Source organism: Ambystoma mexicanum, chromosome 10, assembly GCF_040938575.1.
Source record: "Ambystoma mexicanum isolate Mex_15411 chromosome 10, UKY_AmexF1_1, whole genome shotgun sequence".
NCBI lineage: Eukaryota > Metazoa > Chordata > Amphibia > Caudata > Ambystomatidae > Ambystoma > Ambystoma mexicanum.
The window spans coordinates 1464692240-1464709898 of record NC_090932.1 but is presented as its reverse complement, the minus strand read 5'-3'; the positions used below and the strand labels follow the sequence as shown (position 1 = coordinate 1464709898).

Below are 17659 nucleotides of genomic sequence, written 5' to 3'. Positions count from 1 at the left end.
TGAGTTCGTCATCCGTAGAAAAATGAAGCAACTCCTTTCCGTCGAAGGGAAGGTCCAGATCTTGCACCTCCTTCAAAAACTTTGTCGCATGGAGCCACGCCTGGCGGGAGGTGTCAATTCCCATCATCAGGCCTCGAGCGGAAGTATCCACATGGTGTGCCGCAGCTTCCAGGAGTTCCTGTGCCAACACCCTAGCATCTGACAAACCGGCCGTGATGTCGTCTAGCCTATCCGAAGGAATGCACTCCTGGAAATCAGCCAACTCTCTCCACAGCTTCATATTAGCTGCCACCAGGATCAGCTCGGTATTTGCTTGGCGAAGTTGCAGTGCTGAATTAGAAAAGACTTTCTTGCCCAGGGAGTATAGAATTTTGTCTTCGCTGGCGAGAATCTAAGCCACAGCTGTAGAGGTTGCAGAGACCGGCTTGGAATGAAGCGTTGAGGAAGGGAGCGGACAAGACGCCAAGGCTATCTCCTCAGAGATGTGAAGCCTGTAACAGGTGTCGATTTTCGTATTAATATGCAGCCCGGTGTGGGGTTTATCCCAGACCTTACGGGCCTCAGCCAAAATGACCTTCTGTAGGAACAGGCAGGTGCGCTCTTGTGGTGACAAGGTGAACACTCCCGAAAGCACCCCTTCCTGCGGAACGGGAGCCTCAGGTACTGGAATATCGAGGAGGGCCATCATAACCAGAATCCGGTCATGGAATGCTTTCTCTGCAGGAGACAACGGGGGCAGGGGAGGAAGAACCGGTGGCAGACTGATGGGGAGAGGTGGTACAACCGGTGGAGCTGCTGGAGCCACTGGACTGGAAGGAGGCGCCAGAGGTTCAGGGTATATTTCCTTGAAAAGACCCTTAAATTACTCTTTCATAGGGTCAGAATTCATGAGACTGAAATTTCCTGAAAAAAACATCCTCTGAGGAAGGCTTAGGTGCTGGGGTAGGCAGAGGCCTCTCATAAGGGGCGTACCCCCACAAACACAATGAGGATGGCTGCCAGGAAGGCTCACCACCAATCGGGCCCGTGTAGATCAGCAGAGCAGAAGTAGGAGGAAGCGAGGCGGTAAGTGGCACCGCCATCCGAGCACGCCAGTCATAAGAAGGGTGGAACGGATTTCTACATTCCACCAATGTGAAAAAGGCTGCTCAGCCCCAAAACTAAGATTCCCAGCACCCACCGTTGAGAACGTAGGTGTGAGGGAAGGATCCAAAATGGCCGCTGTGGACCATGAGGGGTGGGTCGCCATTTTGTCGATGCCTGAGGAGAATTGCGTCACATGTACAGCTGAGGCAATTGTCTCCACAGGCTGGTCAGGGGACTCAAGTAACAATTTAGCCTTGACACAAGGATCCTCGGCCGAGCCGGTACTGGGGGGTCTCTGATGTTTGCTTGACATCTTAGAGGTGACCCCAACATTAGCCTCTAAGGGAGGAACCTCGGCAGAGCCGGCAACAGAGGAGCTACGGTGCATGACTGCCCTCTTTGCCCCCTCGACAGAACCGGTATCACCACGATGAGCGTGGGAAAACTGAGGCATGATCCGTACAGACAAGACCTTAGGAGCAGGTCTCTCGGTTTTGTCGGTACAGACCTTAGCCTCAAGTAGAGGAACCTTGGGGTTCGTCCGGGTATGTGTAGCACCCTCATGAGGGGCCTCAAGCCGTGGCTTGGTACAGAAAGCTCCAGAAACAGACCTCGGAGCGAACCCCGAGTCCAAAGCCTCAGATGAACTGGGCCTACGTTTAGCACCCGACAGGTGAACCTCGGAACGTGTTCCGGTCTTGGCAGGCTCCTCGTGGGAAACCTCAGAGAAAACTCTGTTACGCCTATAAGGCCTGTGAGGCACCTCAGGAGACATCCTGGTGGTAGAGCTAGTAGAGCCCCTCCCGGACCGAGAAAATCCCAGAAAGGAGTGCCCCGGCCGGGGCGCCCTAAAAAGTAAGGAACTTACTGGGCGTCTCTTTTCATCCATGAAAAGCTGAAGATGAGGCGGAGGAACGCGCTGAAAAACGTCCTCCCACCGAAGAAGACCGCGCTGGAGTGCCCGGACGGAGAGGGAATCGCAGTAGAAGCACGAATCCCAGCAGGGGTCCGGCCCGAGACACTCCAAGCAGAGAGAATGGGGATCCGCCCCCTAGCAAAGCGACGTTCGCATGAAGAACAGGACACAAATCCCAGATGCTCTGGCATAGACGGAGGACTACGCGACCACCGAACTGGAGGAGGACAAACGGGAACAAAAATTCCTGAAGATGCAAGTGCGTCCAGTTCCAACCGCGCGGAGAAAAGGAGTGAAGGGCGATGAGCAGGGCGGGGTTACGGCCGCGTGCGGTACCCTGCGTAAAAAGAGAAGGACAAACATTTTCAATTTTTTATGCTTTTTGGAGGAATGTGTTAACGGTGAAACAAATACTCAATGTTTATGACCATGATCTACCGATATGGATTTCGGGCGATTTTAACGCCTGCATTGAATTACCCACCAATGACCACTCACAGAAACATGAGTCTGGGCCGTTTAGGATTACTGCGCACACCAAGCGTTCAAGAAAAGCTTGAGTGTAGATGTTTGAGGACTATGGTTTTACACGTCTAAATGGTTTATGCTCTGGGAATGCACAGATGGCCTATACTGGTGTTGTGGTAAGAGTGCCTCCACTATTGATTATGTCATCGTGAACCAGCAGGGAATGTCTTTGGTGGAGGACACGGCTATCTTTCCACGTGAAGAAAGTGATAATTTACCCTTTAAGCATCTTAATGCCACTATATTGACAAGCTTGTACAACCTAAACAGTGATATATTTGTCAATCTCACAAGCCACCGTATTCAGTGGAATGCCCCAAATGTAACCAAAGCAGAAAATGCCTCAGAGAGCCTACTTGTATGATTCTAGGCTTTCTGCTTCTCCCATTGTCACTTCCTTTTCTGGACTGATTGCTAATATCAAAGAAATTACTAACAAGCGTAGGAACTACAAAACCGCATTTGAGCGCTGTAATAAGGTGTATAACAAACACGCTAACTTTGTAAAGATTGTGGCAGCTAAGAAGAAACTGCATGCTGAAATATCTGACGCTCTATATCCATGTCTGTGCATCTATACTTCTAGTGAGATCAACCACCACATCAAACTAGCCAAACTAAGATATCTGAGATGGCTAAAAGAACACAAATTAAGATGCAAAATAAACAAATGGCAAGAAATAGCCAGTTTGGCAATCTTAAAAAACAAGACTGCAATATGGAATGTAATTGGAGGTGCTGAATAACGCTATCTAACTATAAAATGTTTCCGTAATTGCATGGGTCGCTCATATTGTGACTACTCTGGGAGCCATCCCTCCAGTAGTTACAAATATTGTACCCTCTGATGCCACATGGGCATGTAAGGCATCGATTCTTGACATCGTCATTATAATGGAGCATTTGAACAACTCCCATGCAGCTGGCCCAAACGGCATATGCAACTGTCTCTGTAAATTGTCCCCAGGCATGTAGGCTCACGCCTTGCATCTCCTCTTTGCTTACATTGGAACCTTTGGTATCTTACCGGACACATGGAGGGAAAGTCACATATTGCCAGTATATAAAAAGGGTCAGTGGAATGTGCCTGCCAACTATTGGATGTTGGCAATGTTGGACGTACCGGCTAAGATCTTTGCCAAAGTGTTATTCGTGGAACTTAATCAATGGATTATCGGAAAGGAGATGTGTGTGTGTGTGTGTATATATATATATATATATATATATATATATATATATATATATATATATATATATATATACACACACACACACACACACACACACATATATATTATTTTTTGATTCAATTAATTTACAATTTTTACAAAACAAAGAAAAAGTTCAATTTAATCTTCCAATGAGACAATTTTTACTTTTCCCTTTCCATATGGTCAATTTACTTTGTCTTTTCCATTCTCGGTTGTCTTTTAGGATCTTTTGTTTACCTGGTATCATCAAATGGTTTATTTCCCCTTCATCATCCATCGTTTTTTGGCTTTCATTCATGGCATACTGTTCAGTATAGATTCTACATCTTTGTTTATTTAACCCCCTTTTTTTCCTTTCTGATTATTCAATCTGTTGACACCACAGCTATCACCAAAGATGTCTTAACATCTACCAGTCTTCGTTGTATGACCGGAATTTTGAGAAATGTTGGCTCAAAAAGGGTTTTCTCTCCTTGGTTAGTGCTGCGCAATAGAGTAATAGATTTTTCAGGGTTTCGACCTGATCCAACTATTTACAGTAGGAACATTTGTTTTGATCAGATTTTTCCCCCCATTGCAATGATCTCCTTAGTAGGTAAAAGGTTCAAGCATAACCTCAGAAAGTTGTCCCGATATGCCCTGTTGGGAAATGTTATCAAGTAGCCTGCTGGCGTGTCTTGCCTACTGCAATTCATCAGTAGATTGGCTCTTAGTTTATAGGTAGAGGCGAGTGCCAGAGTGCAGATCCAGTCATGGTCGTCAAGCTTCCTTTTTACCCTTGTGGGCTAAAATTTCAGATCTGCTTCTGTACAGCCAATTTCCTCTAGCTTGGCTTTGTTTTTACTAGCCCAATTGTTCAGCAGTTTACTTGTTCCACCTAACAATTCATCGTTGATGATCTGAAAATGTTTTGGGTAATTTAGAAGGCTGATCTTTCTGAATAGCGCTAAACTATTCCATTCTATTGTAGCTTGAAGAGAAAGGAGGCTCAATTCTCTACATATGACTGTAACTGGGGTTGAGTTTGGGAGGCCCAAGACTCACCGCCAGAACAGTCCATCGAGTCTAGGCCAGATTTTTGTTGGTATTCTAGGCATTGCCTCCGCTCCACAAGTTACTGAAGGGAGAACTTTAACCTAGTACTAGTTCATTGCTTGTAACAAAGAAAAGCGACAGAATTTCTTGTCCAAAGCCTTAGCTTGTCCAACTAAAGTCTTAGCTTTTTCTAACAAGAAGTCTTGCATCGGGGTCTGCGCTGTAGTATTACTTAACATAACTCCCAAGTATCAAAATTGTTTTACTCGCTCGATATGAGAGTCCTCCAAAAACCATTTAAGTTTTTCGTTTCGTTTAGATGTTTTTTCCAAACACAAGATTTTAGTTTTCTCTTTGTTGATCTCCAATTGTTGTTGTCCTTGATGTATTTCTGGAGACTGTCCAGTTGTCGCTGGAGACCCAATGCTGTCTGATCTATTAAGATCAGACTGTCGGCTTACAAAAGACGAGTCACACAAGCTCCTCCTATTGTTGGAGGGAAAGATCTAAATAATTGCTCGAAGTATTGGAGGTCCGAGAGGTAAAAGTTGAATAAGACTGGTGCCAGGGGACAGCCTTGTTTGACTCCTCTGGCTGTGGGAATTGCCGATGATAATGTGCCAGAGCGATCTAGGCGGACCCTCATGGATGTATTTGAGTGTAGGGCTATTATAGGTTCTAATATTGTCTCCGATGGACTCTCTCCATCAGCGTACTACACAAGATTTCTCGGTTGACCTGGTTAAAGGCCTGGACCATGTCAGCAAACGCCATGAAGATCCTCGATCTCCCCCCCTGCACCATACCCTTCATGGTACTCAAAGGCAGATTATTTGCTGTAGTTCTGATGGTTTTTACAAATCCAGTTTGGAAACGGTAGTTACTGCCTGCGGTTTTTATCCAGTTCTGCTGGAAGCAGTCCAGTAGAAGCAAACCGAAAACCTTGCCAATCACATCTAAGAGTGCGACTGATCGATAATTTCGTAGGTTTTCTTTCCTCCCCTTTTTTGAAAATGGGGACCACTGTTGATATTTTCCATGAGCTAGGAATCGATCTAGTTTGTGTAGATGGATCTAGAACTTTGCTGATAATTGTACTCGATTTTGTTATTCCATCCATGCCGGGCTCCCGTGAGGCGTTCAATTTACACAATTTCCCCAGAATTGTTTCTACATCATGTGGGATGTCCCATGATTTGGTCAAACTTACTGGTTTTAGGTAGCGAGGTGCTTTTATTCCTTGAAAAAGAGTTGAAAAGTAATCCACACATTTTCTTGCTGACGTTATGTTGGAAATCTCCAGTGTTGGCAGCAGAAGTCTCTTGTTTTTTCCGACTAATTATCTGTAACTTTTGCTCCGAATCGTTTTGTTACAGTTTGATTCTGTACCTGGATATCCAGTTCTTATAGGCTTTAATTGCGATTTTAGCTTTCTCTCTATATTTGAGATTCGTCTTTGCTGCAAGCGGTTTCGCTCTTCTCAATATTCTTCTTTTTTCCACAAGCTTGAGGTCATAAGTGTGGGTTTTCATTAATAGATCTTTAGTTTTATCTGATTCTTTCAAGTAGCATTCAAGGAGAGGCTTATAGTCAACTTTAGGGCTTCTCCGCCCAATTGATTCTGTCTCCCAATTAAAGTACTGCTTAAGACACACCCATTTGTTAGAACTCCCCTCGATTCCTCAACCCATTTTTGCCCTGATGCAACATAACATTAAAGTGGAAGAGGTGTGGGAGTGGAGAGGCATGCAGCGTTACTAGGTGCAGTCACATTTGTTTTTTTTACAGGACTACAAGGGACATAGTTCCCCCATGCTTCTTGGCTTCAGGTACATTATGCAGGCTCCAGGGTGGAGATGAAGGCAGCACTGTTAGAAACTTCACGCCAGGCGCTTTTATTTTTACATCATTGAGTTGAGCGGGAAGGGGGCTGGGCCGGCGGCCTTAGCGAGATCGAATTAGGGTCTACGATGGTAGTCGACACTTTGGAAAACTTGCTATCTAAGCAGGAGGGGGGGACATCTGGAGAACCATACTGGCACTTACCCAGCCCTTGGGCTGGTGCTGCGGATCTCATTGTTGCATCTGCTCACCATCACTTTGCTAAGGAAAGGACATTGAGGTAAATATTTCCTCAGCCTTAAAGAGACTTATGGGAAAGGGCAAAGGCTGTTCCCATCCGTTTCTTTAAGGCAGATAAGAGGCGTCCTGCCCAGCCAATGACAGGACTGAGGGGCAGGATAGGAACTCCGGCAGGGATGTGACCAGGAGTGCAGATGGACCTGCCCTGTGAAGGGGGTGGCTGGCGTGTGGTACAGGGGCTTACTCTTCAAATGGTGGGGTAGGTGTCAAGACTGTGGGCAAGCACAAACTTACTTGCAGGCCCCCCCCCCCTAATGTTCTCCGCTATTGAATGTGTGCAGGAACTAGTATCAAATTAACAGAAAATAGTGCATTTTAAAATCTCACTTGACCATTGGTATTGTCCAAAACATGATAGGATTTGAAGATAAAATGCACATTTGTATTGGTACAGGCCAGCATGGTAATGCTGTGGTTGCATTTATTGTATTGGTTTATTACAAACCATATACAAATGTATTTAACGATCTAAAATGATCCAATTACATTGAAGCTAAAAAACATAAAACGGAGAGTGGAAAAAAAAATCCACTTTAGCTTAAAACACATTGGGGGTCATTACGAGTTTGGAGGTAGCCATGGTGCCATTAGCACCATGGCTGCCTCCAAAGTCGGGTCCGGGTTCTCTGAATGGGGACTTACCGGGTCATTCCAACCTTGGAGGACCCGGTAAGTCCCCATTCCCATTCCAGCCCACATAGGGCTCAATGGGAATGGGGAGGGAGCTAATAACGGCCCGTAAATTACGGGCCCGTTATTAGCTCCCTGGTCCCTTAGCGGCTCCCGCTAAGGACAGCTGGTTTTACCAGCCGGCCTTAGTGGGACCCGCTAAGGGACCTCGGAATGCGGCAGTAAGGGGTTAACGGCACCACCATCCTCACCGGTGCCGTTAAATCCTTACGCCACACTCGTAATGACCTCCATTGTCTGTGAACGTTATTATCATAAAAATAAATATTTCCTACGAGTTCCTATGCTGTGCACCATATGAGGTGGGGCAGAAGCGATGCAAGGATACACACCAACATCTATGAGCACTGGCAGCAACACGGATACTGGCAGACCCACCACAGTCGCTTACACTGTCTCCACGCACTCCATGGGTGCAACTCACCACATGCTTTCGACTGAAGATCACGGGCACCCGCCAGGGAGGATGGATCCACGCAGTGCTCACATGTGTAGGTGTACACGAGCGGCGGAGAGAAGCACGCTGCCTATGCTAACAGGTACCTAGTTAAGAACCCAGTCTGGTCGCAGGTGACTCACATGTGGCCATAAGGCGACGCTTGACAGGGGGCTGGGGGTGCCATACCAGCCACGTGCTCCTATTCCAAAACCTGCCGCAGGAGAATGCCTGTGCATTATCACAATGCGTCTGTTAAAATTCGAACATAAACTGGCGAACCTGAAGGCGTATCGCGCAGTGGGGACAGTGCGTGTGGACACTCCGATATATGGATCTTCACTGACTACTCATTCGAAGTCACTCTGCACAGGAAGGGCTTCAACCCACTGTTTGAGGCGCAGAAAGGTATGGAGTATAAATATTACCTCAAATTTCCAGCAATGTGGTGTATACAACTATCCGCAATGGCACACATTTGAGGATCCTGAAGAGGCCTGGCGATTTTTTAAGAATACGTGTCCTAGTAATCACTGACTTTGCCCAGACGAAGATGAGGTTGCGCAGGCGGGCCGTTTACCACTGCAACCACAGCACCAATCCAGGATGAGAGAGAGATAGAAAAAAGTGCTTAGAAGACCTCGAGCCCCGTAACGCAGACAAGAAGGGGCTGTGAACTGATGGCAGAGGGGACATGTATTTGGGATTCTATCTCTTCTTTGTCTGAGCAGGCTTGGACAGCTACTGGCCCAGGAATCTCTTCTGCCTACTCTCCCCTACAAAGGACAATCGGCCCAGTAACAATATAAGAATAGCTCCTGACACACTTGCTGTGTCCTGCTGTTACTGGTTACTTTGTGTACGGACGCTGGATTCTCATAGCACACACCAACAGGTATGAGACGCAATGCATCACTCGTCACCCATGGTGTCTTGGGCACGGGAATCAAACTGGTTCCAATATAGGACCCTACAGTCAGGGATCACTACACACACTTCTAGGCAGTCCCACCAGACCGGACTCTCCGCATGTGAGATTGAACTGGAACAAGACAGCGTCTTTCCTGCGCCAGCACATTTTTTAATTAATGTACATCATCCCCAAAAACATGGGTAGGAATAATACATTAGCTGCCATGTGGTCTAGTGACTTAGGGCTCACGCTAGATTATGGAGACATGCATAAATATTTCACTGAAGACCTGTGGTTTTTTTCAACATCAAAAATAGGGAAATACAGTTTTAAATACTTTTCTACTAAACCCCTACCAAGATTTACAATATGGGACTAACACAATCACTGACATGCTGGCGACAATGTGGGGGGCTGAGCGCCATGGGACATATACTGTGGTCTTGCCCACGGATTGCACCATATTGGCACAGGGTGCATCAGCAGGGTTCACGCATACGCAGCGCTAAGATCACAATGGCCCCGGGTCCCATGGTATTTGAGGCAGTTAGTGATGATTGGCATACTGACCCATTGAAATGCAAGCTTATCCATATTATGCTTTTCGTGGTTCGCAAACTCATAGTTTTACACTGAAAGGCAGACACCCCACTGACGAAAACCACTTGGTCAGCCGGGTTAGCTAAACTATGTACACTGGAGCAAACAAGTGTCTATAAACGACTATCTAGCTCCACACAGGCGGATCACTTTGGGAAGTCGTAGACCCTGATATCCAACAGTGGCCGGACGGTGGGACACTTACACTGTTGCTGGGTTCCAGCAGGGCCTAGGACGTATAAGCCTGGACTGTGTTCGGATAACGGCACAAGACAAATGCGTATGTTGGTATGTACTAGGGGTGATGTGTATACTCATGAAGGGGAGTGACACAGGTTTGCTTGACCTTGCCTTTCATGGCGATGTGCCTTTCTTTTTTTTTTCTTTTTTTTTTAAAATATTTATTTAAAAATATCACATCATAACATATGAACAAAAACACAAACAAAATACAAACATCATACAATCACAGCAAATCAACATTAACTATATACATCGGAAACACCCCCCTCTCCCCCTGGAGTCACAATACAAGCAATAAAACAAATCTAATACAGTAACAGAAATTTGCCCCAGATCTTATTAAATAATGCATTTTCTTTTCTCTCCGATACAGCACTCTCTCCATATCTGCTAAAGAATGCATCTCAGCAATCCGTGAATGGGCAATGAACATTTCAGGAGTAACAGGACCCTGACCCGATGTAAAACCATGGTCCAAACACCCTATCGTCGCTAAACATGTCATCTAACTGCTATGCTATGCAATGTAATCTGACACAGTATGTACAGGGGGAATTGAGGGGGGTAGGGGGGATGCAGGGTTGGTCACCTTGACTAGCACTAGGGGTTCTAACCCGAGTCGCTACAACACGTTGAATATTTGTATGGTGGAATCCTTTATCAATAATGATGCTGTATCATGACGACTGCCTTGTGTTTGGTTTAATGTTTGAAAATAAAAAACAGATTAAAGTAAAAAAAAAAAAGATCATTTAAAAATCCTTTCAAAAGGATACAGCCCCAATTAATAATGAAGTTGGCTGCCCCCTTAGGATGCTGTACCAAAATAAGAGCCTAAACAAATATAACACAACATGAACGTAATCTCTAAAAAAAAAGTCTATATACTTCCCTACAAGAGCTAAACAGAATATAAATACATGCTTCAGTGCTTCAGGCTCCCCGAACAGAATCTACATAGATTATTTGCACTTAATCCCCTAATGCACAGAATGTCATTAGTGTGAATAAGGTTGTCTTATCCATAGGAAAGTCCTTATCCCATCTGGGCAATGTGTCAAATAGTTGGGTAATGTGCCTCTTTTTTGTTTACCACGCAAAGATCCTTAATCAGCTTATAGCAGCTTCTTTTCTTCCAGGTATCCAGTCCATATCAAAATATTTCCTCTTAGTTGTGTCATAATTCATATAGAAATTGTCCGTCAGTATATACTGTTTACTTGTCAAAAATGTCATGAAATTAAAATTAGTCATACAGCCTAAATTTATCTCATCAGTTGCTTAAACATTAAATGATACAGTACCTGGGGACCTGCTTGCATACGTTTTTTTATACATTTATATAATTTTCTATTGGACCAGGAAAACCAGAGAAGCAAGACCCAGCTCGTATCTTACAATAACTGTTGGGACACAGAAAGATTCAACACATACCGCCAGAGGGCGCCCTCCAATTTTTCTAAATCCATTTTTTCTGAGAATAGTGAAAGTTCCATTCCATGTTAAGGGCCAGGATAATCTTCAAGTTATAAAAATCAACCAAAGGTCATAGATTGAAACGACAATACCTTTTTTGGATAAACCTCATCTGTGGCCCTAGATCAGTTCCATTTTCAAATTTCGGTTTGCCCCACTCAGATTGGTTTGAACTTCTGTTCAATAAATATCCCAGATATTTCAGAGTTTTTTCTACAATTACATTTTCGAGCAGAATTTCCGACTACTGTTCTTGGAGCCCCTGAAGCACATAACATTACTCTTACAAGGGCTGGCCCTGAGACTATTCAATACTGTGTATTCTGAGAACCTTTCCATTGGCCACTGTAAACCAATCTGGGTTTTGTCCAACAATAAAATGTCATTTTAGCTTAGCCAAAAACACTTTTCCATATTCATTTGTGACGGCAAAAAACATCCAGATGCTAGAAACTCTCCCAAATCTGAAATCTAAAGATTAAACTGACGGGGGCAAGCACGCACCCCTGTCTAAGTCCTCTTGCTGTTGGAATTGAACCAGTTATCATGCCTTGCATATTTAATCTCACTTGTATTCCTGTGTTGGTGTGTACGTGGACCAGAATATCAAGGAGGGACTCAGTCAAGTTCCACCTACGACGTCTTGTCCACAACAGGGCTCTATCAACCGTGTTGAATGCCTGGCTTAAATCAACTGAGGCGACATACAGGGGATCAGTGCCTCTTGCATTTTCAATTAGAGAATGCATAAGGAGGAGTCTGGTCATGGAGGCCCTGAATGTTAAAGGGCTGAACTCTCCCACAAAGAGGTCCTTAGAAGCCCGCGAATTCTGGTATGCTGCCCTAGATGTTCCTGCAGGAAACCAGGTTGGTGGAAGGGGAGGAAAGGTGGCTACAGGGTGCAGGGTTTGGGCAAGTCTATTGGGCCTCAGGGCAAGCAAAGCAGGGCTCAGTGGGAATAATATTGCATAAGCAGAAGTGGCTGCAGGAATGCATGGTATGAGACTGATGGATGGACGACTGCTTATAGTGCAGGTTACTATGGAAGGGCTGAGGGTGGTATTGGCTGCGCTCTATGCCCCTAACCAAGGACAAGCAGCATTTATCCAGGGAGCCCTAGATGTGATAATGGCCACTGCGGGAGACGTATTCATCATAGGCAGGGACTTTAAAGCATGTGCCGATGAACTGCTAGAAAGGAAATCTGCTAAGGACCCGACCCCCCGCACCAACTGAGGAAGAGCCGAGAGAGGGACACCTGTGCCGCGCCATTCCATTGAGGGGGTTGATAGATGTGTGGAGAGTGATACACCTGGGGAGAAGGGCTACGCCTTTTTCTCCACCCGCACACACCACCAATACCAGAATTGACCATCTGCTTCTGAATGGGGACCAGGGGTGGGGGGTGATTAGCAGTGCTATTCGACCGGTGGGGTGGTCTGACCACAATATGGTTGTAATGCAACAAGGACTTAGCAGGGCGGACTGTATATGGAGATGTAATGACTCCTAATGGTGCTGACAAGTTCTCAGAAGATATTAGGGCATATTTTTAGATTAACGGCACCAATGGGATGGATGTTAATGTGGTCTGGAAAGCGGGGAAGGCCACCTACAGGGGGATACTTATACAGGAGGGAGCTTGTAAAAGAGGGAATGAGACTGTGGGAGAAGGTGCTTAGAGCAGACATTTTGGAAGGGGAATCGCAGATGCTTGCAGAAGGGTAGTACGATGAGTAGAGGTAAGAGCACATTCGGAAGAAAAGGGCTGAACTGAAGATGCTCCGGTTGGGGTATACCCTATGTAAGCTAAAGTACCTTAGGCAGGGATTTTACGAAAAGGGGACAAGGCAGATGCGTTGCCAGCCACGAGGCCTAGAGCACAGAGGGCCGAGATGTGGGTCGTAGAGCTAAAGGATAAAAGGGGGTTTGAAGTGGACACATCCGATGAGACTGCAGAAAGATTTGCGTTATATTATGAAGGCTTATATGCACAGAGTGCCCGGGGTCATGTAATGCCTTGGCGACAAATCGCTGGTGTGTGGAAATGGAGAGACTCACTGGCCCAGAAGTCAAGCTCTTAGTCCTAGAACTGTAGAGGAAGGGAAGGCAGCGATCCAGTGGCTCCGCAACGGGAATACCCCAGGCGAGAATGGATACACAATGGGTTTCTATAAATGGTTTATGGGGGGGAGGGGTTCCTTCTGAAGCACATGACAAAGGTCTACAACAACATACTTGAGACAGGGCTCGCTCCGGCATCTGTTAGTAATTCACTCATAACGGTGATACCCAAGGAAGGGAGGGATCCGACCCACTGCTTCTTCATATCATCCTATATCGTTACTCAATGTCGACGAAAATAAATGTACATGCATATTGGCCTCCCAGCTGGAGGGCATGATGCCTCGGCGGATATACTCGGATCAGGTGGGCATCATTGAGGGGTGACAAGGTACGATGTTATAAGGAAAATGTTAGATCTCATGAATCATGTCTCTGCAGACTTGGAAGGTTACGCATTACCCAGCCTTGATACTGGAAAGGTATTAAATCGCGTTGAGTGGGAGTTTTTATTTGCAGTGCTTAGCAAGATAGGGTTTGGGTGGGGAACGAATGCAGCGCATGATAGGCGCAATTTATGCCACGCCAAATGCACAGACGGTGGTTAATGGGAAGACATCCTGAGCCTTTCGTCTCAGTAGGAATAGGAGGCAGGGGTGCCCGCTATTCCCATGCTCTTTGCTCTCTACATAGAACCGCTCAGTAGAACGTTGAGACAAGATGAGCAGATATCTGGCATTATGGTAGGAGCAGAAGAGTATAGGCTCAGTCTTTATGCAGATGACATCCTCCTCCATCTTTCCAACGTAGCCACATCGGTCCGGGGGATGCTCCGGTTGTTAACTGATTACAAGCAGGTATCAGGGTTCAAAGTAAATATGGGTAAATTAGTCATTTTTCGCATAGGCCAGGAGACGCAGGAAAAGGGTGAAGATTGAAGTGCCCTCTGTATCCCGATGGAGCAGAATAGTATAAAGTTCCTGGGAATAAAGATACCGAAAGACCTACGTGATCTGTATTCGATCAACTACCCCCCGTTGTTGAGTATGCTCTTTGATGGCTTGGAGAGGTGGTCTAGGCTCAATCTGTCGTGGATGGGCCGATTGAATGAGTCAGAATGACATTCCTGGCCAATGTGTTATACTTTTACCAGACCCTACCCATTGCGATGCCAGACGTACACTTTATGAAGATAAAGCACCAGCTTGATACATTTATATGACAGGGACAGAAACAAAGGGTGCCAATTCAACCAAGAGGAGAGGGGGCTTCCGGACATGTGCTTGTATTATAGGGCTGCACAATTTAGGGCGCTGGTCCCGCACTTTCAAGTAGACATGCAGAAACAGTGGGTGCAGGTAGAGAACCATTTTCTCAGGCCAGTTATGGTGGGAGAATGGCTATGGGCACCCCAGAAAGCGATTCCACTGACAGTGTATAGGCATCGTATTCTGGGCCCACTGTGGAGGACTCAAAGAGACCTGGCAGGAGCTATGACATGGCTGTCCCCACTGAGCCATATATGGGCACCCCCGATCTGCAACAGTATCCGGATCCTGCCCGGTTTCAAGATTGGTTTGAGGAGGGCTGGAAAGAGTGGGGCAGGTAGGGTTTGGATGGGTTTTTGGGCCTGCCCGAGCTGGAGGTGGGCCTCGGTATGGGGATGCTACAGGTGTTTAAATACCTCCAACTCAAAGGTGCATTGATGTCGGAATGGAAGGATGCTTTGCAGTGGGAGTCGACGGCCACTGAGGTGGCATATGTGGTGGGGCTGTGCAGAAGTGCAAGGTTTCTGGAAGGAGGTCCTGGGGTGGATAAAGTCCCTGGACGGAATAGAGAGACATCTCGACCCCTAGGTGGTGCTGTTCGGAGTAGAAGTGTTTGAGGAGGAGTGGAGGCGGCTGCCCATATGGTCCACATCCTCCCGCTTGCTGCAAGCGCCTGCCTGGCCAGGGTGGTGGAAAAGGGCAATTCCCCAGTGAGAGACAATGGGCTTTGAAAGTTCGGGACATTTACGAGATGGAGTTGCTTATCCGGCTGGTACATGATTAGAGACCTATCCATGAATTGGAGTGGGTGGCCTTCCTTAGCAAGTATGGCTCAATCATGTTTAGCCTAGGACTGTATGATGAATGAGGAGGAGGTGCAAGTGGTGGGGAAATGGTACATGACATGCACTGAATGTTTGTAAGGGCCAAGTGATACCCTCGAAAAGGACTCCTGCCCGAGCAGTGAAGCGTAATCCCCCATTGCCTGGGGAAAAGATATAATGCTGTGGTGTAAAATGTATAGACTCACTGCAGACTCTTTCACACTTTGCTACCTTAGGTGTGAGAGGGGAGGGGGGTTATGGTGAGGGGTTGGGTCAGTATTTTCTAGTAGGTGGTGAAAAGTAAAGTAAAAAACTGTCAAGTTGTTGGAATGTGAGGATATATGATTTTGTCATGTTTATTTGTTTCATTTTTTGTTGCTTTATTTAAGTGCATACAGTTGATAACAATTTTTTACACTAGCATTAAAACACAATACTGTTAGTGTTATGTAACAACTGCCAATAAAAAAGGGGAAACAAATCTGTGTCTGCATTTGTTATTAGGTGGTCTGCTAGGCATGGTCTGGCAACAATAACCAGCTCTAAAACACACAACTTATCTCCGATTCAGCACAGGTAAACACGATAGAACGTACACCACTCCAAAATACGTGTTTGCACTAACTGTCCCCAACACCACACTAACCCTACACAGATACACCAACAGATCTCCACCTTCTGCCTCACGCCACACAACCACACAGCTGAAGCAAGAATGAACACTCCTCCAGACAACTTGCAAAATATCTAAAATAGACACCACGCAGTCTCTTACCTCGTCAGATCCGCAGGCATCAATATTGCAACAAAGCGACCTTGCTCTGCTCCTGCTACTCGTTTGTCTTTTAGTGCTTCAGGATCTGCAAGAGGTAGGAGACCATGAATACGACGGAAGCTGTGCTGTACAGCAGCCAATAAAATAACAAGACACAGCAAGTGTTTTACTAATTTTCATGTGGGGCCCGGATCTGCAGGGCCCAAGCAAATCCAGTGAGCAGAAGGGGAGGAAATGAATGCTACTTCTGCTGCAGCCAGTCCACTATACTAGAATCTCTGGGGCCCCGGACTGGCTGGTGAGGATATAGATCATCCAGTCAAATCAAGTGGAATGGGACTGCAGCATGGCCATTTGCTAAAATAATGCAATATGGGCGACAGCCCTGGGTGCCCCGGCAGAGGGCCATGAAGGTACACCATTGTATCCCTACAAACATTGTTTCTGCCCCGATGTAAAGGAAGTTTTTCTTTGAACAGCTTAAACTGAATCACGTCTAGTCGCTGCCATTGTTTGCAGATAAAACATGGGGAAATTAAAACATTGGTCCGGGATCACACACTTTTGTAAAGCAGTGGATCCAGTATTTTGACCCACTCTCCATTTAAGGCACTTGAATAAATACCTTCTGAGCCCCATATCCAAGAGCTCTCCTTCAAGAACCGCTACCATCTTACAAAGAATACTTGCAAAATACAAATAAAACAGAGTAACACAACCTGGCGATATATAAATCCTTACAGAAATAAGTATATTGTAGCTTTACTTTCCACATCCTGATTGGAAGACTGCAAGTCCCAGAATGCTAAGTAAGGGAATCCTGACATACCTTCTCTGAAGAGCGCTCAGGTGCAAGCTTTCCGTTGGAAATGTTCCATCACAGTAACAATCGCCTCATTAAAGCATAATAAAAAGGTGCTGCTTACAGGTGTTTTAAAGCGATAGCTACACACTTGTTAAGGAACTAGTTGCGCAGTGTGTTCCGAACAATCTTTCTGTTGTTGCTTGGCTTGCACTACTTCCGACAGCTCAAAAGGCGCCACAATAACAGCTGTAGTGCCCAAATAAAAGGAGCAGCATGCGTTGCAGGTGCTGTAACTGGAGAACTGCCAGTGCCAATAGATATTCTTAACCACAGAGAAAAGTCAAATCATGCAAAATGCACAGGTCTGATAGTTCCGGGAATTTCCATCTTTCACAGCAAATCTTTTGGTGCTACAAAATGTAGAAGCAATGGATATATAGTCGGTAAGAACTCTGGAAGGTAAGCGTCCGCCTCGGAAATCTGTGCTATCGACAGTCACATATTCGAATCTCGGCAGAGCCAATGAAGCTCTTCATCCTTCTAAGATCAACAAACCAGGTATCAAACTGGATAGTAAGAACAACAATTAGTATTCCAGCATGAGTGTCTATATAAAAGGTGGGGCCACTATGACATTGTAATCAACT

General features: G+C 45.8%; 1 protein-coding gene across 4 annotated transcripts in view; it reads right to left on the bottom strand.

Annotated features, from left to right (window-relative positions):
- The window catches only part of HVCN1 (hydrogen voltage gated channel 1), a 764389-nt gene that overhangs the window by 460363 nt on the left and 286367 nt on the right, over window positions 1–17659 (bottom strand). For 3 of the 4 annotated variants that reach the window (XM_069619541.1, XM_069619539.1, XM_069619540.1), the window contains one exon: window positions 16208–16292. The exons of the other annotated variant lie outside the window; for it this stretch is intronic. The gene's annotated coding sequence lies outside the window, so the exon portion shown is untranslated. The remainder of the gene's footprint in view (window positions 1–16207; window positions 16293–17659) is intronic. 4 annotated transcript variants of the gene reach the window in all.